Source organism: Peromyscus californicus, unplaced genomic scaffold (genome assembly GCF_007827085.1).
Source record: "Peromyscus californicus insignis strain IS unplaced genomic scaffold, ASM782708v3 Scaffold_19__1_contigs__length_69161282, whole genome shotgun sequence".
NCBI lineage: Eukaryota > Metazoa > Chordata > Mammalia > Rodentia > Cricetidae > Peromyscus > Peromyscus californicus.
Window position 1 is genome coordinate 25,916,939 of NW_026294491.1, and position 25,878 is coordinate 25,942,816.

Below are 25,878 nucleotides of genomic sequence, written 5' to 3' on the forward strand. Positions count from 1 at the left end.
GTGTATGATCTGACTGTATTTATAAATTTCAGCACATGCTCATGTGTGTGTGTGTGTGTGTGTGTGTGTGTGTGTGTGTAAACATTTCATGATCCCACTCCCCTCTGCTGGCTGCTTAGCAAATCCTTTGAATTACTGTCCCTTCAGGGAGAGCAGGAGACAAGAGAATCCTTGAGTTGCTAGTGTGACCATCTAGTCAGCTTTTTACCGTTGTCTCAGACAATGCAGAAACCTCAAAACACCCCGACTCTTGCTCCCTCTTTGTGACGTGACTCACGTCCTGTGGTCACACGACCTCAAGTTCTCGATTTTCAGCGTTAGTTTTCCTGTGTTTCATGCCCAAGGTCATGTGTGTGTCTAACATCTCTGTCTGTGCTGTTCCCCTTTCCTTCTCGAACATCCATGCTTCCATCTGGGACCACTTTCCTTCCGCCTGAAGCGTACCCGTTATATTTATTTTCAAATCTGAGTCAAAAGGACAGAAGTGTGCCATGATCGATGCCTCTCTCCAGTCCCTGCTCCCAGCTAAACACTGAATATTTCCATATGCACATAGAACATTCTTTGGAAAGGAACACACTTGTTTGAGAACAGCGTTTTGTGTACGTGGTCTGAAGTGTGAATGTGGGAATATAATCCTGTCTCCTGTGTGCAAAAAGACAAGGAGCCAGGCCCAGGCCTGGCAGCTGAAAGACCTGTTCTTTTCTGACCTATCCACAGTGCGCAGGCTTCTCTGTGTCATACCCCTGGGGACCAGAAGGTACAAAGTTCCCCAGTCCCAAGACAGCTGATGGTCATGGCCACAGTTTCACGAGCACTTGCTGTGTATGCTGAATGCCACTTTGTATCCCCCCTCCCCAGTTCCCTCCTCACATCCATTCTGCTGCCATATCACCATTTCACAGATGGGCAGACTGAGGCAGAGAGGTAAGTGAAGAAAGAGTCAGAGCCGTGATTCAAAATAAACCATCCACACTGTCTGTGATGGTTAATTTCGATTGTCAACTTGACGGGAATCTAAAACCACCAAGGAAACATGTCTCCATGTCTGTGAGGGGGTTTCTAGGTGAGGTTAATTGAGGTGGGAGATCCACTCTAAATGTGAATGGCACCATCTCACGGGCTGGGGTCCTGGACCATAAAAAGGAGATGGTGAGTGGAGCATGTACCTCTCTGCTTCTTCACTGTGGATGCAACGCAGCCCTCCGCCTCATCTTCCCGCCGCCTCATCTTCCCGCCGCCATGACTTCCTCATCGCGACGAGCTGTCCCTTCAACCTGTGAGCCGACATAAACCCTTCCTTCTAGTTTGGAATTTTGTCACAATGAAAAAAGCCACTAATACCCCCCCTCCCCAATATATAGTTATCAGCTGCATTTTACAAATTGGGGGTGGTGGGCGCTGAAGGCAGTCAAGGGTTAGGCTGTATATTCCAAGTCTGAATCATAGGCTAGAACAAGATCTCCCATCCATGGCTCTGAGGGTCAGAACCCATCCTCCTCATCCCAGGGGCCTTCCCATGAGGAAGCTTTCAGGAATGTGGAGAAGGCAGCTCAGGATGACTGGATCTGAAGTCCGGTTCCTATGGCAACCCCTCTATCCCACCTTCAGGAATGTCGAAAGGCCAATGAAGTGAGGACCATGGCCCATAAGGGGAAGACCCAGACTGTGACTCTCATTCGCACCGCAGCCTCGGGTAAGCTGCATTTCTGTTCCCGTGCTGTCTCCATTCCCTCATCTATCAGCATCTTTATCTGGTAAGGACTGAATGAGAAAATCCACACACACAGCACTGGGAGCCTTGCCCGGCACTGAATCTGCTCTCAATCTTAGCATTATTACCATCATTTGCTGTGTGGCTTGGTACAGAACCTGTCCCTCTCTGGGCCTCAGGTTCTCTACCTGTGAGTACATCCTGGGGCTTGGGATGGAGTTCCTGGTCTTGAGTAGGGTCTTTCATTCTGATGTCCTGTCAGTAATTAGCCGGCCAGAGTTCAAACCTTCTCCATCCACCCCAGCCTTTTACATATCAGCCTTCCCCCACTGCATGGAGGTGGCTGTGGCCCTGGGCTTGCAGAGCGAGGCACATATGTGCTTCCTCAGAGTGAGTCTGGCCTGTGTTTCTGGTGTTGATGTCTCTCCCAGCATGGAATGCTGGGATGGGCACAGACAGATGAAGTACCCTCTGGGGTGGAGGGATGGGGATAAGGGTTCCAGCTACTCCTGGCAGAGGCATGGGTCTGGGTTTCAAGGCCCCCTGAGAAGAATCATGCGTGAGGCAGCCAAGGTGGAGATGGGGGCCCCAGACCCACTTCCTTTCTATGAGTGCCCAGGGCACTTGGTGCCAGTCCTAGCCACCAGGCGCCATTCTGTGCCCATGAATAATTCATGGCCTCGTGTGCCAATCCGTGCCAGCTTTAATTAGCTTCTAACTTTTTGTCATTCATTTCGCTATGAACACCTTATAAATAAATGATGGGCCGGGGGAACAGGAGTTGGGACAGAATGTGGGGGAAAGAACCCAACTCAGAGGCCGCACCGTGGATGGGGAGCCTCCAGGGCTGGGCCCAGGGAACCCCACATTTCAGGGGGTCTCCTGTGGGGCCAGTGTGCTGCAGCGGGGTGCCCCGCCCCCTGTGGCACCCTCCCAAACCTGCTTCTTTGAGAGCTCGGTTGCTCCAGCTGCGCCCGGCTCTGTGGGCCCACAAAGCCAGCGCAGGCACACACACACGTGTCTGCTTTATGGTGGCAGGGGCCCCGGGAGAGGGACACAGTCTGGGGACCCAACAGGAAGCAGCAAATGGGGTCTTGCCAGCTGAGGGATGACAGTAAGAGGAGGTACAGGAAACAGTGTCTGTGGTGAGGTAGAAAGGGAAGGAGTGGCAGAGGACGCCCGGAGGAGGGGGTGGCTTCAGGCACTCACAATGATGGTGGCCCTGAAGCAGAGCAGAGGCTGTCTAGCATTTTGTTTACAGAGTGCTTTCATGTAGATTTTCGCCTTTTACCTGGATGACAGTCTAGGGCGGTGGTCAGGGCCACTGGGGGCTCCTGTGCCCATTTACTGTTGGCTCAGGTAAGGTGGCGAAGGCCCAGGTCCACCGTGGGGTCGACTGGTGGGCTTTGCCTCCCCTACTCTGTCTTCCTCCAGGGGCAGCCATGGGGCACAAAGGGGCTTTGGAGGCCACCATGCCAAGGTCCCATCCCATTCAGCCCTGGAGACCCAATGGACTAGGACACCAGATTTCAGCTCTTCCTTTCTTCCCTTCCTCCATCCATCCCGTGTCTCTCCTGTTACTTCCTTTCCTCCTTCCCCGTCTCTCCTTCCCCTCCCTTCCCTTCCTCTCTTCACCCTCACTCCATTCCTCCTTCCTCCCTGTCCTCTCTCATCCCCCACCTCTCCCTCTCCATCCCCATTCCTCCCTTTCTTTCCTTGTTCCTTCCTTCTTTCTCCCTGCTTTTCGAGTCTCCCCTCCCCTGTCTCACTCCTTCCTCCTTTCCTGTTCCCCACCCCCCTTCCCACCCCCCACCTATCCCCATTCCCACTGTTCCTCTTTGCCTCCCCCATCCCCTTCTCTCCCTCTTCCTGCCCTCATGCTGAAGTGGCAGCGAGCCGACAGGGCTCTTGATGTGTAGGAGAGGCGTCCACACTGCAACAAGCTGGAGATGGAACTCAGTAGCTCAGTGGTCGTACATGGATGTAGCATGTGGTATGTAGAGGCCCTGCTTTTGATTCCCCAATACAAGGAAACACCCCTGGATGGGGATATGTCCCTCTCTCCAAGAAGCCAGCCAGGGCCACTTGGAGCAATCACACTGTCCTCCCTTCTTGGGCTCAGAGACTAGCGGGAAGCTGCTGCAGATGAGAGAGATGATGGCCACAGGAGGAGCCTGGGCAAGATGTCCCGGCGTGAGGCAACGGGCGTGGCCCTTTTGCTTTCATTTTTCTCCACCTAAATTTTAAAGACAGCAGCCAGGTCACTGGGGCCACACATTCTTCATGATCGCTAGAAGGACAATGGGCCACCCTGGCCCAGGGTGCTTGTGCTGAGTACTCCTCCCCAGCTCTGAGTCTCCCACAAACACCTTGTTCTACCTTTGGCTGCGTCATCCTCAGAACTTCAAGATGCTGCCCTACTCCAGGGTGAACAGTTGTCACCCCACCCCCCAGGAGAGCCCACATGCTTACCTCCAGGCCTTTGTACACGATGTTCCTGCCACCAGAACACCTTTCCAGGCTGTGCTCAACTCCTAATCCTCCTGCTTCAGCCTCCTGAGTGCTAGGACTACAGTTGTCACCACATCCAGTTGGACTCGGCTTTTCCCTTCCCCCACTCCTCCTCTTCTAGCCCGGGGTGTGAAGAGCTGCTCCCTACCTACCATTGAACTCGACCATATCTCCTTAGCCCTCTGCATTCCCAGATCTTCCACTGTGGGACACGTGTTCACTCCTAGTCTGCGCCATACTCAAGACTAGACCGAGGCTGACCACACCCTGACTCACACACAGCCTTGCTTTTGGCATAGGGTGAGCACATGACGGCTGCTTGGGCAATAAAGGTGGGTGCCAAAGAGGCCTTATGAGCAGAAGCATGACGTCCAACTTGTGAAAAGGTGATGGTTTCCTGGAGCTCGGTTATGTTTCATTTGCATGTAAATTGGCCACAGACAGTTTGGGAAGTCATAGTTGAAAAAGGCAACAGAGGGGCTTGGGGTACAGCTCAGTGACAGAGCATCTCCCTGGTACACTCAGGGCCCTAGGTTTAGTCCTCAGTACCAGAATTAAGATGGGAACAAACCAGAAAGGTTTAAGTGTGGAGACATGGAGAGTAAGTACATTTTATGAATGAAGGCATGAGGCCACCAAGGTCCATTGTCCTACCTCACAGCATCCACCCGATCAGACATTGGAGCCCTGACTCTTGACTTACCTAAAGCTAAGACTCCAGGACACCCAAGAGCATTGTCCCAGCTTAGCTGCCCAGTGGCTTGCCTGGCTCTGCTCTGTCAGGACACTGACCCCCTCATGCCCACTGTCGCTCATGGGGAGGGGGCTCCTGCTGTCCCCAGAAAGGCAGCCTCCTGAAAGCCCCCTCAGGAGCCAGCACGGATCCTTGTCATCCTTCACCCACCCCCACTTGAGCTGGGAATGTGGAGTCTCCTAGACACTCACCCCTGTCAAGCCTCTGTTAGCTTTGAGTTGTGTGTGTATACATTTGTGTGCATATACATGTGTTCTCGGACACCTGAGTATCTAGAGCCCCAGAGGTGCACTCCTTTTTTTTTTTTTTCTTCCCTTGAGGATCTGGAGAGTCAGGGGTTTGGATTTGCCAGCCACGCAGCATGTAGCATGAAGGGAGTCCCAAACAAAGAAGGTTGTCTTCATATTGCTTGGATGTTAGTGTTAATAAAACTTTATTTACAAAATAAGGTGGTGGGACAGATTGGGCCCCTGCGGCAGCCATTTGATCCTTGTGCGAGAACACCTGGGTTTACAGCAGTTGGCAGCTTTTGTTATTTATGTGTATGCATCTGTGTGTGGATTTGTGCGCGTTAGAAGAGGGCTCTGGATCTCCTGGAGCCGGAGCTGGGATGCTGTGAGTCATCCAGTGTCTGATGTGGGTGGTGGGAACCATCTGAAAGAGCAAGTGGTCTTCACCACTCAGTGGCTGCTCAGCCCTGGTGAACATTGTTAGTGAAGAAGTCTCTCCCTTTTTCCCAGCTCCAAGTTGGATCAGAGCTCTCCCGTCAAGGGATCTGCTTTAAAGTATTACTCTTAGGATAAAGACTAACCCCTGGCTGGGGACGCAGCCTAGTGACAGATCACTTGCCCAGCATGTGCACGGGTTTCACCTACTTCACCGCAGAACAACAAAACCCCAGATGAAGGCCAGCATGCCCACTACCTACCCTCTGCCTTCACCATGTGCGGACCCTAACTGCTCTGTATACCAGAGTCTCTGGCCTTCCTCTGTACACCAGCTCTTTCCACCACAGGGCATTTGTACTTTCTGTTTCTCCTGCCTAGCACTCTGCTTTCTACCTTGAACATGTTGACTGGCTCGCCTCTCCTTCCAGGTGCCACTGACTGGCTCTTCTGTGCAGACTTATCCGAAACACACCTGGGGCATTCTCCTTGAATGCAATGCCATCTGTTTATATGCTTCCCTGTACTGGTTTCTCTTTAGAGGGTTTCCCTGAGGCATAGGGCCATACTCAGCCTATTTCAGGAGCCAGCACATAGTAGTCAATATGAATGAATGAATGAGCAAGTGAAGGAATGCTAAAGGACTGGCACTGTAGATCCAGAGTTACTCTGGTGCAATTCCTGTCTCCATCCCCTGGCAAATTCCTGGCCTTCCCGAAGCAGCCTCCTCTGCCAAGAAACCTGGACTAACCTCAGGACCCAGCTGAAAGCTATGTTGAAGGCGAAATGAGCTGAGGCCCAGAAAGTCAGTGCCTAGACCATGGCTCCAGGCAGCCAGTGCCAATAAGCTGGGTCCATAAGCCAATAAGGGACGGGTCCATTCAGCCTGGGGAATAAAGACCTCCTGGTGGTGTTTCCAGTCAATCCTGCTGCCCAACAGCTTTAAGGACTGTCTGTCTTCTAGGCTTACAAGAAGGTGGGAGAACATTCCTTCAATCAGGGTTGCTACAGAGGGGTATCTCAGGGGTGTGGGTGCCTGGGGACCTCCAGGTGTCTTCGACCCAGGGTCCCCAGTTTTTAACATCAGCGGCCGTCTGAGTTGCAGAGCCGAAGGGGCACAAGATGGGAGCCCAGAGGTGGCCAGCAGCACCCAAGAACCAGAGGAACCTTTCAGCGACTCCGGGAGCAGAAAGGGGGCGCTTAAAGCCAACAGTTGGCGCGGGCTCACCTAGGCTGTGCGCTTCCCTGCTTTCCGAAAGCGTGGCAGCCCCAGGCCTTTGCTGGGAGCAGGCGGGAGGCTGTGTTTGTGTCCCAGGCCTTTACGAGATTGCGGGGCCCCTATGCCCGGCTCGGGCACGCACCCATAGTCCGCTTCTGTGGGCTCCCTCCTGCCACTTGGGGGATTCCACGGGCTGCCATAGCAGCCGGTGCCATGGCATCCGCAGAGGACAGTTCAGGCGGGAGCAGGCACCTTCCCATCTGGGCGCCCTGCTGGGGTCGGGGCAGTTGCCCGGCGTGCGGTGGGGATAGGGATCGGGGAGCGAGGTGCCGCGCGCGGACGCGGGCGGGCGGAGCTCGGGCGCGGCTAGGGGAGCGCGGCGCGTCAGGAGGCGGGGACTGGCGCGGGGCCGCGCGGGGCGGAGGAGCGAGGGAAAGTTGATCGCGGACTTGAGCGGCGGCTGCGGCTCCCAGCAAGACACGATGCACGGCCCGGGAACGCGTCCCATGGCTGCCGGGCGCTGAGCTGCGTAAGAAGGAGCGGGTCCGGGGGATGGAGCACACTGGCACCGTGTCCCTGGCCGTGCGGGGCGAGCCTCTTCCGAGCTCGCCGCGCGTCTGAAGTTGCAGCCAGCGAGCGGCTAGCGGGGATCGGGCGGCCTGAGTGGATCCCGGAGCCGCCTTCGCGCCGGCAGCGAGACGCGGCGGTGGCCAGGACTGGAGCAGGTGGCCCTTGGGGGCCGAGTCGGTGACGAGCAGATCCCGAGGCGCAGCGCAACACCGCTCCACCTGCGCACACGGTACCGGGAGCTTCGCGCCTCCCTTCCCTCCCCGATCCCTTCGCCTTCCCCCAAGCCGATAGCCCGCTGCGTGCCACCAAAGTTAGTGTTGTGGGGCCGCGACCGCAGCCGGTAGAGCCACTTGTTCCCGGGCTTCGCGGCGGGCGTCCCGGTCTTCCCTCTGTCCCGCGCCCGGTTCCAGCCCGCGGCCGGACGCGCGGCAACTTTGATTCCCGGGAACTCCAATTCCCTGCTTGCTGGCCTTGGCAAGCCGCACACCACCCGGAACCCTGTTCCTGGGACCGCGACGATCGTGGGTTTCGCTCTTCACGCATCCGAGAGGGTCTGGGTCTAGATAGGGTGTGAGAAGGTGTTGGGAACCATCCTGTCCCCTCTGACTTAAGGGTCCCTATTTAAAGTGGGGAGGTGGGGTGTGGCACCTCCACCTTAGGGTGGGCAGCAGCGCTAGAGGAACCTGAAGTCACGTAGACCTCTTCCCCGCTCACCTCCCCAGGCCCACAGGAGACCCCAGGGGACTCCTGCCGCCTTCCCAGTACTGGTGGCTCTAGGCAGAAGCGTCCCTAGCAGCGCTGGGAGCCTCGTGCTGCTCGCGTTTCGCTTCCGTGGCCCCGGGGCTGGTTGGCCTTGGCCAATGTACTATTTGTCCTCAGAGCTGGCCCCAGGAGCACTGCCCCCATTGTCCCCGCGGGTCAGGCCGGGTATCCTGCAGATCCCGCGCATTCTAGGGTGGTGGCCGGCTGGCCGCCCTGCGCTTATTTCTTCTTGCCCAGAGCTAGCACGGAGAGACACTGCCTCCGAGAGGCAAGCGGAGATCTTGTGCCCTTGGCCACTGCGACCCCGGCTCCAGCGCTGGCATGGTCACACGTTGATAGAAATTAGACTTGCAGGAGTAGTAACACGTCCACACACTCCGGAAAGCGGACACGCCCATTCTGCACACTTGGCCATCTCATCCAGAACAGACCTTGACCCTATCCCTTCACCCAGCCCCTTAGCAAGTGCCTGCCACCCCAATCTGGATTTTTAAAATAACCTGGAGGGGCATGAGGATAATTTGTGGGCCTGCACGAGCCAGATCCTTGCCCTGAGAAGAACCATGCTGTGAGTAGGGGTGGGCTTGCGGAGCATGGTTGAGGCCAGGTGCGAGGTGGTGATGAGTCAGCCCACTGTGGCAGGAGCTGCTGGAAGGAACGCCTGGCTCCTGGTGCAGGGGTAGGCGCAATGCGGCCAGCACCTACGGGGGTGGTAGGACCAGATGTCACTCTGCCAAGGAGGGGTGGGCAAGGGGCACCTTGGCCGTAGGAATAGCAGAGGCCCACCTGGCAGAGAGAGCACCTGGTGGTCTGCAAAGGCACTACCAAGTCCCTGGTGTGAACGTGTTACCCAGGTGCTGGCTGGAGGCAAGCATTAAGGGTGGTGGCCCGGAACTGGTATTCTGGCTTTGGTTAGGCCCCCCATAGCCATGTCTGTCTCTGCTTTCCCCGGTTGGGCCCCTCACAGCTGCTCAATAAATGGCTACATGGAGCTTACGCCACAGACAATTGGGGTATCTCGCAGCCTCCCTTCCCCAACAGCCACCTTACCTGTCAATCCCCCATGCATGCTTCATTTTTTTTTTCCAGTTCAGCATTATAAAGGCCACTTTGCTCAAGTGTAGATTCAAAATGCTTCACCTAGGAGGTGAAGGTCTAGGAGAACCTCTGCCCAAGCCAGGCCTCTGGGCCAGCATCTGCATCAGGAGAGCCTGTTAGAACTCTAGACCCCACCCCAACCTCTCCAGACCAGGGTCTGGATTCTCTAACAGCCTTGAGTGGTTGGCATGCTGTTAAGTTTGTGCGGGGGTGCACAGAACCTTCCAGGACTGAAATGTGGATGAAGCCCTGCCCTGGATACCTGCGTTTGGGTGGGGCAGCCCCTGGGGCTGTATCTGCAGATGCCACAAGAGTGTTTGTGTTTGGGTGGCTTTGAACAGACGTAGTAGAGGGCAGTCTGGCTTTCTATGCAGCACAGTACATTGCTATATGTTTGCTGCCACCGGGAGGTGGTGGGCAGATTTCTGGAAACTGGATGCACAGTCTCCACCTCCAAGATACCTAGGGTGGGTGGATGCTGTCCCTAAGCAGAAGGAACTGAGCAACTGTCTCCCATCTCAACTGACCCACTAACGCTTCTCAGGGAGTAGCCACAGAGAAGGGGCTGCGTAAGAGCCCATGGTGGGAAGTGTTCAGAGAGGGGGATGTAGACCTGGCTTTTTCTCCACTAGGCTTCTGCTGCTTCTACCGTCCTAGGGAGGATCCCGAGCACCAAGCGGCAAGGCTGGTGGTGGACATGGTAGCACGTGTTTCCCAGCCCCTGCCCACCCTCAAAGCTGGCTGAAGCTGGAGTCAAAGGCCCGAAAGGGCTAATGGTGTCACACGTAAAAGGTCATAAAAGGTCGTCATATGCACCTCAGCCCTGTCTTTGCTGTGCTGCTCTCTGCCTGGAGGAGTTCAGCTCTGTCATTGCATAGGTTGGCACAGTCCTAGGCCTTATAGAGCAGGGCAATAAGGTGCCGGAGAGTCCGTGTCCATCTCAAATTCCAGAGTGTCTGGCCTAATGGTCTTCCAGTGTTCTTGAGCTCTCATGTTGAAGAGATTCAGTACTCTCATGTGTAAAGGTGGTTTTAAAAATGAACTCAGTTGCCTTGGAACTTGTTTGTTTCTTATTCAATTATAGATGTTTTTAAGCATTCATTTTTTTTAAAAAATCTGGAATCTGGCTCCTCTTGGCACTGGGTTAGCCCTATTTGTCCATTAGTTGGTGAACAAGGTCAAGGTGGACTCCACAGGATGGGAACATTTTGCTTCCAGTGGAAGAGGCCATGCTTCTGAAGGTCTCGGGGTGATTCTGATTCTGCAGGTGCCTCCTACTCCAGAAACCTTCCTGCCTTTGGATGGAGCTATGAGTGGGAGGTAGACTGCCTTTCCAGGACATCTCCTTCTCCCTTTCTCCCTCTCTCTCTCTTCCTCCATCCCTCCTCTCATGCTGCCTTTCCTTGGAGCTTCCCACTGGTCTGCATCACTTATGTGATTTCCTCACGAGAGCCCAGGCCTCCTTTGTGCCCTCCCCGAGGGCTGCTGCTCAGGGGGTGAGTGGCCAGTGGTGTGGTGTGCGTCCACTGGGCACTGGCTGAACTGATCGTCCTTCAGTTTAGCGTTTGCTGGGCCTATAACTGGTTTCGACTGTTCCTGTTAGCTTCTTGTGGGATAGGTGGCTAATGGTGCCCATCTGCTGGATCTGGGTGCATGCTCTTCAAGCTGAGATCTCCAGCTCCCACACGCCAAGGATGGAGATAGGAGCAGTGTGGTGAGCAGGCACGATGTTACAAATGCCTGCCATCCCAGTTCTTGCGGGGCCAAGGCAGGGAGATTGCGAGTTTGAGGCCCGAGTGGGCTGCGTGCATAGAAAGTTCTTATTTCAAACAGAATGAAGAGGCTGGTGGGATGGCTCTGAGGATAAAGGTGCTTGCTGACAAGCCTGTTGGAACCCACAAGGTGGAAGGAGAGAACCATACATGGAAGTAGTTGCATGCATGCACAAATGTGACTACACACACACACACACACACAAACTCTCACACTAAATATGTAAATGTAAAAACATTTAAAAATACACTTAAAAATAAGAAAAGCAAAGACAAATATACAATAATAGGGAGAGGCGGGGACTGAAGAGCACAGGGCCCATTAAAGAAGAACAGCCCACTGAGGATATATAACTCAGTTGGCAGAGCGCTTGCCCAGCGTGCACGGGGGCCCTGGATTTGATTCCAGCACTGTAAGGCATGGTGGCGCACACCTGTCACCCCAGCACTCAGGAGGCGAAGGCAGGAGGATCAGGAGTTCAAGGTCATCCTCAATTGCATAGGAGTTTGAGGTCAGCTGGGCTGCAGGATACTCTGTCTCAAAAGAAAAAGAGAAAAGAACCACCAGGCAAAAAGGCAGCTGTAGAATGGCATCAGAATAGTGGCTCCCCTGGGAGCATCTTGACTGGGACACAAAAGGTGCACCCAAGGAGCTGGAAACTTGATTTCTAGAACTTGATCTGAAAGTCTGCAGCAGCAGTGAATTTTATACATCTGTTTGCTACAAAAAAAAAAAAAAAAAAAAGCCAATTCAGAAAACACAAGAATATTTATGGACCATCTTCATTTGGATCTGCTATTTAAGTAGCCTTGTGGAGTCCCATAGGGCAGAAAATGCATACTACCCCCTCCCATTCCCACCATCTACCCCCCCCCCCACTCCCAGCATCAGCGAGAGGCTGGCATATTTAAGAAGTAGCCACAAGGAGCTGGCTTCTAGGTTTTCACTATGGAACCTGATCTGGCTCAGCCCTGTGGAGTGGGGCAGCCACGGCTGCTCCTCCTGCGGTCCCCACAGATGGGCCTCAGGTCTTTGCTCCTGGCTCTGTCTTGTTCAGCACAAGGCATGTGGCCTTGGGCTGTGTTGTGCAGTTCAAGTCTGGCTTTTGTATTTGTACGTATTCTGAACCCTGCTCAAGTGTGTGTTGAGTTGGTGAGGATAATGCACAGCCTGCATGAGTTTTAGGGACTAAGCTGAAACAATGCTGTACCCGAGTTCTGAAGGCCCTGGTATGGCACTTAACATTGCTCAGGCCTTGACTTTCTTATCTGTACAGTGGGAATAATTTCCATCTGCCTGTAGACTTCCTCTGAGCATCAATAAGGTGCAAACTATGAGAAGTCTGGCCTCTGATATACATGGAAAGAATAGTTTCTTTTTTAGCCCCTTTGATATGACTTGATTGTGGGTGAGGCACACTGTCATAGAGCTGAGATAGCCCTTGACTGTCAGGGCTTGATGACCTGAGAAGCTCATGAATTGAATTGTGCCTGAAGATGCTTGTGTGTGTGTGTGTGTGTGTGTGTGTGTGTGTGTGTGTGTGTGTGTGTGTGTGTGTACATGTGTACCTGTGTGTGTGTGGCATCATAGTTTCTCTCTTGGACTTCCACTTCTAAAGTTAGATCCTGTAGTTTCACATTAAAATCTAGACCTTCTTTGCTCTGATTAGAACTAGTAACATTGTATCTGTGTGTGTGTAGCTGAGGATGATAAGCAGGAGGTGAGGAGTTGGAGGTCACATTGTATCTGTGTGTGTAGCTGAGGACAATGGGTAGGAGCTGAGAGTTGCAGGTAACATTGTATCTGTGTGTGTAGCTGAGGATGATGGGTAGGAGCTGAGAGTTGCCATGACCGGAGTCCCTAGACAGATTGCTCTGAAACTATGTATCCCAGGCTGGCCTTGAACATTTAATCCTTTGGCCTCTACTTTTTTACTGCTGGGATTATACCGGGTGTGCTGCCATGCCTTGCTTCATCAAACTGTTCTTTCAGGACAGAATCTCTGCTTGGCGGTCGCCTATCCACGATAGCAATAGTGGCTTTCAAGGAGGGTCTGGGCACCTTTGCAAACCCAGATAGAGGTCCAATGCCTTCAGGCTTCTTCCTGCCCCTCCTAGCCTCTCCTGCACCCTTCTGGAAGTCCCAACTCTGTAACTTCATCCTAGGTCCGCAGCTCTTCTTTGATGGGAGTGAGCTGCAGCTCTCAGCTCCCCACCATGCCTACTACCTCCTGGCCACGTTTGCCACTTGCCTTTGTGGCCTGGACTGAAGAGCCAAAGCATTCTGGGCATCAGCTAGTCCTGCCATTTTATAGATGGGGAGACTGAGGTCTGAAGTCAAGCAATATAGCGTTTATATGAAGCTAAGCTTGGCCGGTTTCTATCACCCTAGTGGGCCTCAGGGGGCCTGGGCCCTGCATCATAGCCTTCCCCAGAGCTTCTCATCATCTTGGGAGACTGGGGGCATCAGCCTTGTACTCACATCCTGCTAATACTCTCCCACCCCCACCCCACCCCCACTCCTTGGGCACACTGTTAACTATGTTACCTTCCTCCTTAAAGGCCATCTTCCATTTGGAGAGGACCTGAGATGCCATTTGTGACAAGGGCCCGCATACCACTTGATTGTCTGTTTCTGAAAGAACGCTGTAATTTGGGAGCTAGTGAAAGCTAGAGAGAGGGAGGTAGCGGAAGGCGGGGGAGGGAAGAGAGGAAACAAAGGGGGCAACTGGGGTACTGCCTGGGTCCACCTGTGTCACATCTTCATGGATGTGACCTTTGTCTTGCCTCTCAGTATGGGACCCTGTCCTTCCCTGGGGACAGTCCAAGTCCAGGGGAGTTGTTTGGCTAATCTACTTTTTTCCGTCCTTTGCCCTCAGAGAGAAGAGAGAGGTGGTACCCATCCCGCCCCAGGCTTGCCTAGGTCTTCATCTTGAGCCCCCAGGATGCCCTGACTCTGGGAAGTTGGTACCTCCCCTCTTTACTGTGGCCAGAAGAGTTCTGAGACCATGTATGTCCAGAGAGTCAGTAGTATGAGACTCTGAGGCCCCTTTGCCTTACTGTGGGATCTGGGCTGTATCTTGGTGACAGATACACTGATGGACATCATCTAGAAAGCCAGTGGGAACTTCCAAGCTGCCCTCTGGTGGTTCCCACACTCGTGGTTGGGAGGCATCCATTTAGCCCTCCAGCTTCAAGCACGTACCAGCTCTAATTTTTGAGGCCTCTAACTGAATACCTACAGTACCCCTGCCCGACAGAAAATAGCACAGGCCACCAGTACCACTACCTACTGTAGTTTAACAAGTTTAAAAGAGGGGTTAGGGGTGTGCCTCCGTGGGCAGAGTGCAGGGTTCTTGTTTTGCTTTGTTTTTGTTTTGTTTTGTTGTTGTTGGTTTTTCAAGAGAGAGTTTCTCTGTGTAGCCCTGGCTGTCCTGGAACTCGCTTTGTAGACCAGGCTGGCCTCGAACTCACAGAGATCCGCCTGCCTCTGCCTCTGCCTCCCAAGTGCTGGGATTAAAGGCATGCAGTTTTATCCTCAATGCCATGTAAGCTAGGCATGGTGGCTCACACATGTAATCTTAGCACCTAGGAGGTGAGGCAGGAAGATCTGAAGTTCAAGAACATCTTTTGCTACATAGTACACTCAAGGCTAGCCTGAGACACTTAAGAGCCTGTCTCAAAAGAGAAAGAGAGAAAAGAAACAAAGAGAGAAAGGTAGTGAATTTTATGTCTACATGGCCCCAGATGTTACCGTTTCCACAATAATCGCCATGTCAAATTTGTGCTACTTTCTTTTCACGGGGAGTTTGTGGATGACATTGATGGTACATTTCAATGTGGAACCCTGAGTGCTGCCTTTCTGGTGGCACCCTGTCCCTGTAGCTCATAAGCAAGCCAGCAAGCAGCACTCCTCCATGGCCTCTGCTTTAGTTCCTGCCTCCAGGTTCCTGCCCCGACTTCCCTTCAGGATGAACTACAAGCTGTAGGATGAAGTACACCCTTTTTTCCCCAAGTTGCTTTTGGTCACGGTGTTTATCACAGCAGTAGAAAGCAAACGAAGAAGGAGTTTCCAAGCAGGATATTAGGTGGCCTGGGAAGCTGAGAGGTAGCATGGAGCATGGGGGCGGGGAGGGGGTGTCTGTCCTCTTGGTCAGAGGTCTAGTATGTCAATGGCTTGAGTGCTGAAGTGCCTTGGGGACACTTACCAGATCAAAAGGCCCTCCCTCCTTCTCTGCTGGACTTGGGGCTGGAGAAGGTCTTGGGGTTCTAGAGAAGTCATTATGGGTAGATGCATGGGGCCAGGTAGATGGCAACTCTCCCTGTACGTGGCTTCTCTTGTGCTCAGCACTGGGTTATGGGGGTAACCTTCAGGCACACACAGGATTCAGGATGCCGGGCAGGTGTGGGGCATACTCTATGAGCTCACCATGCTGAAAGGGGGCGCTGCTGTTGCCGTCTGCCTCGGTTGCTAAGCACCTGGCAGAGCATCTCTTGGGCTGCTGGGACCCCCCCCCCCCCATTCTTCCAAAGAATAAAAAAAAAAGCTTAAAAATAATAAAACCTCCCACTTGCAAGTGTTACCAAATAAAGTATTTTAAAACACCAGGAGGCCATTTATTCATTTGGCCGACATTTAATGAGCCCAGGCTCAGTACCATGTGCAGTTCCAGGCCCCGGTGCCTCAGTGGCCCCTGTTCCAGGGGAGCATGTATCATATGCCTATGAGTGGCCAGTTTGTGACCTGTGACATGGACTCGTAGGGTGTCAGAGCTGGTGGTAATGAGAAGAAACATTTATTAGGCACTTAGTGTGTGCCAGGTCCAATGCTTAGCCTCACTGGCACCTTACAACTACCCTAGGGCATAAGACCTACAGCGCTGTCCATTTTCTACCAGAGGAGAGATGGGATGCACAGAGAGGCTGTGCACTTGGTCCAAAGTCACACAGCTGGCAGGTACAGAGGTAGAATTCTGCCAAGGCTCTGGAACTCCTTAGTCATCACCACTACTGAGGGCAGAGCCCATAGTCCCAGGCCACGTAGATGGAAGCAGATCAAAACAGATAAAAGAGCTATCCTGGGGCCACAGAGAGGCAGTAACAGGGCTGGGGCTGGTGTCTGGGCCACCCCCTTTCCTGTCATCAAGATGAGATGGGATATTTAAATGTCTCCAATATCTGCGGGGAATTTAAGAGAGCCAAGAGGGAGAGTGTCTCAGACAGCCCTAGGGGTAAGCCAGGTGGTCATCTCAGCATCTCAAAAGCAACAGGCAGGGTCCCTTCCTCCTGGCACCTCAGAGCTGTCTGTAAGTCTGTCTGGAGCTGCTGCTGTTCCTCACTCCACCCTGGCCCCTGCTGTGGGGCAGGCTGGCTCAGGGCTCCCTCAGTCCTCATGGTTATCCTGCTTTGTCTGCAGCTGTCCTCAGGCTGGAGGTTTTGGCTCTTGGCCCTAGTAGGTGTACCGTAGAAGCTGGGTGGGTGGCGTGATGGCATGGGCACATGCACAGTGACTATGAGCCACTGAAGTACACAGGATGTCTAAGAAAGTCCCTCCCCTCCCCCACAGCAGTCCCCCAGCTTACATGCAGAGACATCAGTGACAGGCGCTGCTCCTGACTCAAAACTTAATTCTTAGGACCCTCATTGCCCATCTGTTACTGGAAAAAAAAAAAAAAAAACTCAAACCAAACCCTAAAACCTTCAAGTGGCTAACCTTCCTGATCTGGGGACCAAGACTCTCAGGAGATACACCAAAGTGCTTGGCAGAAGCAATGGTGACCTGAGCGATCCCTGGGAGGTCAATTTGTCATTTTTATTGATTACCACCAATTCAGTGATGGGAGCAATATGCAGTCATCTGTCTCAGCATGACCACCTCCCCGCCAGAAGAGCAGTGTCTTCCCACCGGCCCCGTGCCTCATTTTGACATCCGTCTTTCCATGAGGCATATACATCCGCAGATATTTATTAAACGCCGTTTGTTTGCAGGAAACGATATGCTTACTTAAAATAAGAGCGGGCCAGACGTGCTGGTTGACACCCATAATTCTAGTGTAGGATTGCAAATTCAGGGCCAGCCAGGGTTACAGGAAAGACCCTGTTTCAAAATCAACAACAACAACAACAACAACAAAAAATCAACAAAAATTACAGAAGTAGACACACTGTGGTCTTGACCTTGGTACTTGTTTGGAATCCTGTATTTGGGACAGTTGTCTCCCTCCACCTCTCTCCCCCCTCTTTCCCGCCCTCCCCCCTTCCTCTTTCTCTGTATGTATGGCGTAGCTCTTTGGGGAGGCTTTAGCCTCCCGTGGCGAACTCCCTTTTGCCCTTCCTCTCTGACCCCAGAGCTCCCACCTCACCTGAGGTGTCCTGGAAGCTGTTACAGGACAGGAAGGGCAGGGTGTGAGGTGTGAAGGCGGGGTGCTGCAAGCTAGGGCAGCATGGCTGACCTGCCAAGCCAGGTCCGCATTGCCTGAGGGCTATTGGAAACTGAAGCCTGGCCGGAAGAAGGGAGCCCATGAATAATACAGCGGGAAGAAGGCTGTTAACTAGGTGACCTGGTTGCACCTGCCTGCTTCACAGCTTCTTTGGGGGCCACCATGCAAGGCCAGGGTGTTGGAGGCGAGGCTGGGATATTGGGGAAGGCAAGGCGAACCCCCCCCCCTTCCAAGTGTGTTCACCACGCAGGAGCCCTCTTCTCTGGCATTGGCCCTGGAACCCTCCTCAACTGTGCTTGTCTGTGTACATGTGTCTGCTGCCTCCCTGCGTGCTTTGGCCCAGGCTTCCTCCTGCTGAAATGGCCTGGGTCAGGAGCAGAGGGCTCCCAGTGAGTGCCTGGGGTGAGACCAGGTTCCCTGGAATCTACTTTTGCCTCTGTTCTCAATCCTTTCAGTAGCAGGGGCCTGAACCTGGGGAAGCTCTGACACCCTCACCCCCAGGTTTGGCAAGGGACATCTCCCCACACCTCCATAGCATCTTAGCCTACATCACTAGGCTTAGCCCCGCTGACCGGGACCTACCTTATGGCCTCTCATCTTGGAATTATGCCTTTAAGGGGTGGTAGAGCTCCAATGGCCTGCTTGGGAGAGACAGCCCGCTGCCTGGCTCGGGTGGGCAAAAGCAGGCGCTCTGAACCTGGCTTCATCTGTGTGCCTGTTTAAACAAGGGGATTGTGTCAATCTGGACGCCAGACTCCCAAGTGCAATTCTTGCTCACCCATGTGAATGACCGGGTCCACTAAGTTCACCAAGTGCTCCGTCCTTCTGTTTTCTGGTCTGAAAAATGGAAATGCCAGTGACCCAATTCAGGGAATTCTTGGGAGGATAAAGTTATGTATATGATGTAAAATGCTTAGAAAGAGTGCCTACCACATGGAAAGCATTGAACATATGCTATTTTCATTATTGTGATCCTGGACTCTGAGACGGCACAGGCATGCTGCCTGGGGCTGCTGAGTTACCTTTACCCTTAGGAAAGGCTCTAAACTGGGTTGGATAGATGGCTCAGTGGTTAAGAGCACTGACTGGTCTTCCAGAGGGCCCAGGTTCAATTCCTAGCACCCACCAGGCAGCTTACAACTGTCTGTAACTCCAGTTCCAAGGGACCTGATACCCATGGCAAAATACCAGTGCACATATATTTATTAAAAGAAAAGGAAGACTCTAAGCCAGACACTTGGGAGGCAGAGGCAGGACAGCCAGAGCTTTTACACAGAGAAACCCTGTTTCCAAAAACAAAAATGAAAGAAAGGCTCTGGAGGGTGGAGAGAGGCTTGTCCTGGAGAGGGAGGCCCCTTCCTTTGTCCAAACTGAGGAAAGCTCCATGATTCCCTCGGTGAAGGCCCAGAAAGGAGACAGGCCATGCCTGTGATGAGAGTATTGATGTTGGCACCGAGTGAACCAGGGCCTTTTCCGTTTTTCAAATGATGTGTAACAGACAGAAAAGTGTGAGAATCACACATGGGCAGCCTGAGCTCTACAAAGCAGTCACTTCTCCCTCATCAACACCACAAAGACCCGAAATGCTGACCACTAGAGGCCATCTCCTCACCTTTCCTCCTAGCCACACACTTCTAAGGCCACATTCATTTTGATTAAGTTTTTACGGTACTGGATTTGAACCCAGGACCGCACTCATGGCAAGCTCTCCCACGTAGCTACAATCTACCTTACCTTCAAACTTAGCTAAATGGAATCATGCACTGCCCTGGCTTTGATGTTCTTACACACTGCTGGTGAGGTTCTTCTTGTATACATCATCTGACCTCCATTCTCTGCAGTATGACAGCGACGTAATTTAACCATTCTAGTGTGGATGGCCAACGATTTGAAATTGAGCTGTCCCAAAAAAGGATTGTTGTGAGTGTGTGTGTGTGCGTGTGTGTGTGTGCAATTCTCTTAGTCTGTCACTTCTCTTGAGCCAACACAAACCCCTGGCTCTGTTCTGACAGCTTTCTAGACACTGACTTGATACCTTGATGTGTGATGCTTTCAGATTTATTTCTCTTTAAGACTATTCTTTATTTTTGGCTCTGTGCATTTCCATATAACTATTAGAATCAGCTTTTGAGCATTCCACAAAAGTCCTGCTGAGATTTTGATTGCAACTGCATCGAGGAAAATTGACAACTTTGCAATATTGAGTTTTCCAATCCATTAACAAGATGCACCTCACCGTTTATCCATGTCTTAATACATTTCTTTCAGGAATGCATTTAAGAGTCTGCAGCATCTCTTACTTCCTGTTATAAGATTTATTTCTATGTATTTTATGTTTTTAAGTACTGTTGTAAGTGATATTTTCTCATATCCAGTCACCTATTTGTCATAGAAGTATGACTGATTAAAAAAAATTGGCCCGTATCTTACAAACATTGCTAAATTTTTGTATTAGTTCTGACAGTTTATCTACAGAATTTTAAAATAATTTAGGGCACATGCCCACGTTTTCTGTAGAAATATGATTTTTATATCATGATTTTGGAGACTTTTTTCTTATCTTATTGCGATGGCAGACGCTTTCAGCTTTAGGTTGAATGGCAGTGGTAGTGAAACTGTCTTATTTCAATTCACTTCTAGTTCCAAGAACAAAGTTTTTGCTGTTTGCTGTTGTGGTGTTTGCTGTAGCTTTCTTGTTGATACCATTTATAAAATTAAGAATATTTTCTCCTAACTCCTTCTCCCCAGTTATGGTAAAATGCATATAACATAAAATTTGCCACTTAGTTCCCAGAGAGATGACTCATTAGTTAAGAGCCCTTCTGCTCTTGCAAAGAACCCAAGTTCGGTTCCCAGCATTAGTCAGGAGGTCACACCTGTCTGTAACTCTAGCTCCAAGGGATCTGACACCCTCTGCTGGCCTCCTTGGGCACTGCACTTACATGCTTATACCCTGGTGCAAACACACACATACACACATACTTACAAATAAAATCTTAAAAATGTTGCCACTTAAATCGTGTTTAAGCTTACAGCTCAGTGGTGGTGAGTACATTCACAGACTTGTGCAGCCATCACCCCTCACCATCTTCAAAACTATCTCATTGTCCTAAACAGAAACTCCTTGCCCACTACAAAGTAAACTCCCCATTCCTTCTCTCTTCTACTCCTGCTAATATCTACCTTATTTTTTTGTTGGCTTATTCGGGGTATCTTATGTATTTGTCTTCCTTCACTTAGACTCATGTTTTCTAAGTTCAGATCACAATTCCTTCTTATGACTGAATAATTCTCTGGTGTGTATACACCATGTCCCGTTTCCTGTTCATGCACAGCTGGATGTTTAGGTTTCCAAACTCTGAAGATGCTGCTGTGAACATTGGTGTGTGCATATTATTTGGGTCTCATCTCTCGGTATACATGTAAAGAGTGGAATGACAAATACAAGGGCAATATTGCTAAGCTTTGTCATGTCCTGGCATTTGTTTTCTATAGCAGCTGTGCCCTTCTATATCTCCCCTGGCAATGCTCCTCAGTGATCTCACCGATAGGTACTCTTCATTTTCTGATATAGCCCCATAGCTTTGATTGGCACCCCCCCCCCCCCGCCCCCAGGTGTGGGCCAGGTGGTGCATCCCTTCATGGGAACTGGGTATTTGTACTTTCTGTCCAGTTTTGAATCGAGTCATTTGTTATGTTTGAGTTGGAGAATCTTTCTGTATTCTGGATCTTCATCTGTTATCAGATAGAAGAGTTAGAAACACTTCCCTGTGTGGAGGGCTCCCTTTCCCTCTGTGGAGAGTCTCCTTTGATGCACAGAGATGATGATTCTATGAAGTCTAAATATCTTTCTTGCTGTATCATTGTCTGGGCTTTGGTGTCATAGAAGTCACTGCTGTGTCCAATGTCGTGGGGATTCTCCATATGTTCTTCTAGGAAGTCTAGAGATTTGGTCCTTGAGACGGCTATTCTTGGCTGGCAACTCGACTATATCTGGAATTAACTAGAACCCAAATAGCTGGGTACACCTGTGAGGGTTTTTTTTTCTTAATTAAATTTTTTGAAGTGGGAAGTCCCACTTTTAATCCAGATCTTTTGGGCTGGGAAGATCCCCCTTTCATCTGGGCCACACCTTCTGGTGACAGCCCACATAAAGGACATGGAAGATGGAAGCTCTTGCCCTTTGCTTGCTTGCTCTTGTTGGCAAGTCCATTCCTTCCCTGGCATCAGAGACTACTTCTTTGGGATTCTGGTAGATACTGAAGAAGTCCATCCTTGTGGAATGAACAACTAATGGATTCTTGGACCTTCCATTGATAGACAGCCATTGTTGGACTAGTTGGACTGTAGCCTGTAAGTCAGTCTCTCTCTCTCTCTCTCTCTCTCTCTCTCTCTCTCTCTCTCTCTCTCTCTCTCTCTCTCATTCTGTTCAGAGAACCCTGACTAATTTGGGTCCATTTTCACACACGAGGTAAGGTGTGTGGGAGTCAGCTTGGCTCTTCTGCACGTGATCAGTTTTCCCGGCTCTGTCTGTCCTTCCCCCATTTTACTGTCTTGGTACCTTTCATAAACCCAACTGGCTCTGCGTGATATCTGCAGAAATATCTGGACCACATTCTAGTCCATCAGTCAGTGTGTCTTCTCTTCTGTCAGCATCACATGTTTTGATTACTGTAGCTTTGTAGTCAGATTTCACATAGGAAAGGATGAGACCTCCAAGCTATGTTCTCTTTTTCAGGATGGTTTTAACTATTTAGGAGATGCTTTGAGATTTTGCATAAAGCCTTATGATGGATTTTCCAATTTCTGTGAATAACACCACTGGGATTTTTCTTTGCAACAAGGTCTCACTATGTAGCCAAGGTGGATCTTGTGATCCTCCTGCCTCAGTTTCCTGTGCATGGGGATTACAGGCATGGAGTATCATGCTCAGTCCCCACTGGGATTTTAGAGGCACTGCATTCAATCTGTGGATTGTTTTAGGTGGTATTGGCAGTATCCTGACAGCACTGAGCTCTTGGCCGTGAACGTGGGATAGCTTTATATTTATTAATCATCCTCCTCTGCCTCCCAAGTGCTGGGATTAAAGACATGTGCCGCCATACCTGGGTTGTATAGAATTCTTTCCAGTGAATTATTGTGTCCATTGACACATTACTGTAAAATTTCTTCTTCCTTTTGACAGTGTGGAGAATTACAATGTTGGATTTTCAGAAGTTAGCCTATCTTTCATTCCTGGAATAAATGCGGACATACATAGATACACACACTCATACGTGTGCATACACAGAGACACAAATACACACACACACACACACACAGACACATACACAGAGACACACAAACACACCATGCACATACACCCACATGTACACACACACACAGACACATACATAGAGACACACAAACACACCATGCACATACACCCACATGTATACACACACACACACACACACACACACACACACACACACACTTTTCTTTTCACAATCTCTCTCTACCACTGACTAGCTCCAGCAGGTTTGGTTGACCGTGCCCTGCATGACTGTGCATTTTGCCACGTTGGGTTTGATTTTATTTCCAGATGTGCCCCTGGACTTTCCTTCCTTGTGCTTTGATTTTCTGTATCAGCTCACAGTATCAGGTTCCCGGTTTATGATCTGCCAGGAACTGTTCCTGCCTCTTCCTGTTTTCCTGGGGACTCTGGGAAGGTTTGTGTGCTGTGTCCTCCTTACCAGTTGAGAGGCTCCGGGGGGGGGGGGGGGGGGCGGGGAGCACGGAGCGGGGCCTTCGGCTTCCTTCCTGCTGGGAAGACTATAAGCTGTAGTTTCTAATTCCTGGTGTCATAGCACTATTTGTACTTTAGTGTCTTGTGTGTCCGCTTTAGTTAATTGTATCTTGTGAGGATTTTATTATTTACTACTTTCCAAGTCAGTTGACAACAAAGATGCCTCATGGTCCTCCCATTTCACTTGATTTATTCAGCGTGTGTGTGTGTGTGTGTGTGTGTGTGTGTGTGTCTGTCTGTCTGTCTGTCTGTCTGTGCATGCATGTCACTGTGTGGCTGTGGAGGTCAGAAGACAGCTTCTTTCCTTCCCCTGGGGGTCCGGGGAAATCAGTTCTTGTTCCTTGTTTATGCGTCATTATATTTTTATTATTTATTTATTTTATGTGTGTGGGTGTTTTGTGGGAATATGTCTGTGCACTGTGTGCTTGCCTGGTGCCTGCAGAGGCCAGAGGAGGAGGTTGGATCTCCTGGAACTTCTTACCAATATGGTTGTAAGCCTCTATGTGGGTACTGGGACTCGAACCCAAGACTCTGAAGTGCTGGAGACATCTCTCCAGCCCACCGGGTCATTATATTTAAGGTAGATATTCTGTAAATAGAATGTAGTTGTTTTGAAATCCAGTCTGTCTTTGTCTTTTAAGTATTTGTTCCATTTATATTTAAGATATTGGCAGAACGAATGAACGAGCACACACACACACACACACACACACACACACACACACACACACACACACCAACCAGGTGTTCTCAACTATCTTAAGAGTTGCTTTCTGTCTTCTTGGTTTACCTTCCTCTTTGCTTTTACTTTCTTTCTTTGTGTTTCTTTTTATATATGTGTGGGCACTTGAATGCCGTGACTCATGTGTAGCAGTCAGAGGACAACTTGCAAGAGTCAGCTCTCCCCTTCCACCGTGTATGTCCCAGAAATCAAAGTCAGGGTGTCAGGCTCCTTGGCAAGCGCCTTTGCCCGCTGAGCCATCTCACTGGCTCCATCTTCCCATTTTTATTACATCATTATTTTCCTTCCAGTTTTAAAACATTCGTTGGTTATTTTCTATTTTCAGTTTTCCCTTCACTAGTTTATTCATTACACATTTTCTTCTTTGCTTTCTTTGGGGGTTTTCTTCCTTCCTTCCTTCCCTCTCTCTTTCTCTCTTCTTTCTTTCTCCCGTTCTCCCTTCCTTCCTCCCTCCCTCCCTCCCTCCCTCCCTCCCTCCCTCCCTCCCTCCCTCCCTCCCTCCTTTCTTTCTTTCTTTCTTTCTTTCTTTCTTTCTTTCTTTCTTTCTTTCTTTCTTTCTTTTTTTTGAGAGAGTTTCTCTATGTAGTCCTGACTGTCCTGGAACTCACTCTGTAGACTGGGCTGGCCTCCAACTCAGAGATCTACCTGCCTCTGCCTCCTGAATGCTGGGATTAAAGGCAGGTGCCACCACTGCCTGGCTACTACACCCAGCTCTTAATTATTTTTATTAATTAATTTTTATTTATTATTTTAAAAATTGCCATACAAAGTCTCAGGTTTCAGGGGTCATTTTCATGGATACTTTGTTTTTATTGCTCTTTCTTCTCCTTCCCCTGCACTGAAACCTCTTCTGCCTTCTTGCCTCACACGTTGTTACTCTCCCCTCCCATGAGCCCCCTTCCCCCCATCTCATAGATCTCTGTCTAGTTCTATGACCTGTGCACACTCCCACACATGTATACACATAGAAAAATTAAAACCCAGGATCGACACATGAGTGAGAACATACAGTGTTTCTCTTCCTGAGACTGGGTTACTTCACTTCGTGTGATCATTTCTAATTCAGTCTGTTTTCCTGGAAATGCCATAATCTTGTTTTCTTTATGACTGATAAAATTTCATGTGTACATGTGTATGTAATGCATCTTGTTTAATCCCTCTGTGTGTTGATGGACAGCTGGGCTGGCTTCCTTTTCTTGCTGTTGTGAATGGTGGATAAACATGGGTGTGCAGGTGTCTCTAAGATGGGAATCGGGCTCCATCCAGCAGGTGTGTACCCAGCAGTGGCATAGACTTCAGTTGTGAATATATTTTACATTACAGAAAACGTTATTATTATTATTCAGTCTGATGTTCTTTACTCTTTATTGTGTTTCTTGTTTCATTGTTTTGATTTTTGAGGTAAAGTCTCACCCACACTTCATGTTTCCTTCTCCATTTTTTCATTTAAAAGATTTATTAGATTTAGTGGTTGGTGTGTGTGTGTGTGTGTGTGTGTGTGTGTGTGTGTGTATGTGTGCACGCACATGCAGGTGCCCACAGAGGCTAGAAGTGAGTCTTGGACCCTTGGAAACTAGAGTTACAGGCTTTTGTGAGTAGGTACTGATGGAGGTACTGGAACATGAACTCAGGTCTCCTGATACAGCAGTAAGCAGTCTTGACCTCTGAGCCTTTTTACCAGCCCCTCATGTTTTCTTTGGAATAAATTTTCCATTTTCAGAAGCCCTCCCTTTTCCCTGTTGATTTGCTGTTCATACCATGATAACTTGATTTTAAATTATTATATTATTCATTTTTGGATTTGCTTTTTTTTTGAGACACACACACACACACACACACACAC

General features: G+C 50.4%; 1 protein-coding gene across 1 annotated transcript in view; it reads left to right on the forward strand.

The window, feature by feature from the left end:
• The first annotated feature begins 7,273 nt into the window (after positions 1-7,273).
• The window catches only part of Cdh23 (cadherin related 23), a 379,482-nt gene continuing 360,877 nt past the window's right edge, over positions 7,274-25,878 (forward strand). The window contains exon 1 of the mRNA XM_052744906.1: positions 7,274-7,662. The gene's annotated coding sequence lies outside the window, so the exon portion shown is untranslated. The remainder of the gene's footprint in view (positions 7,663-25,878) is intronic.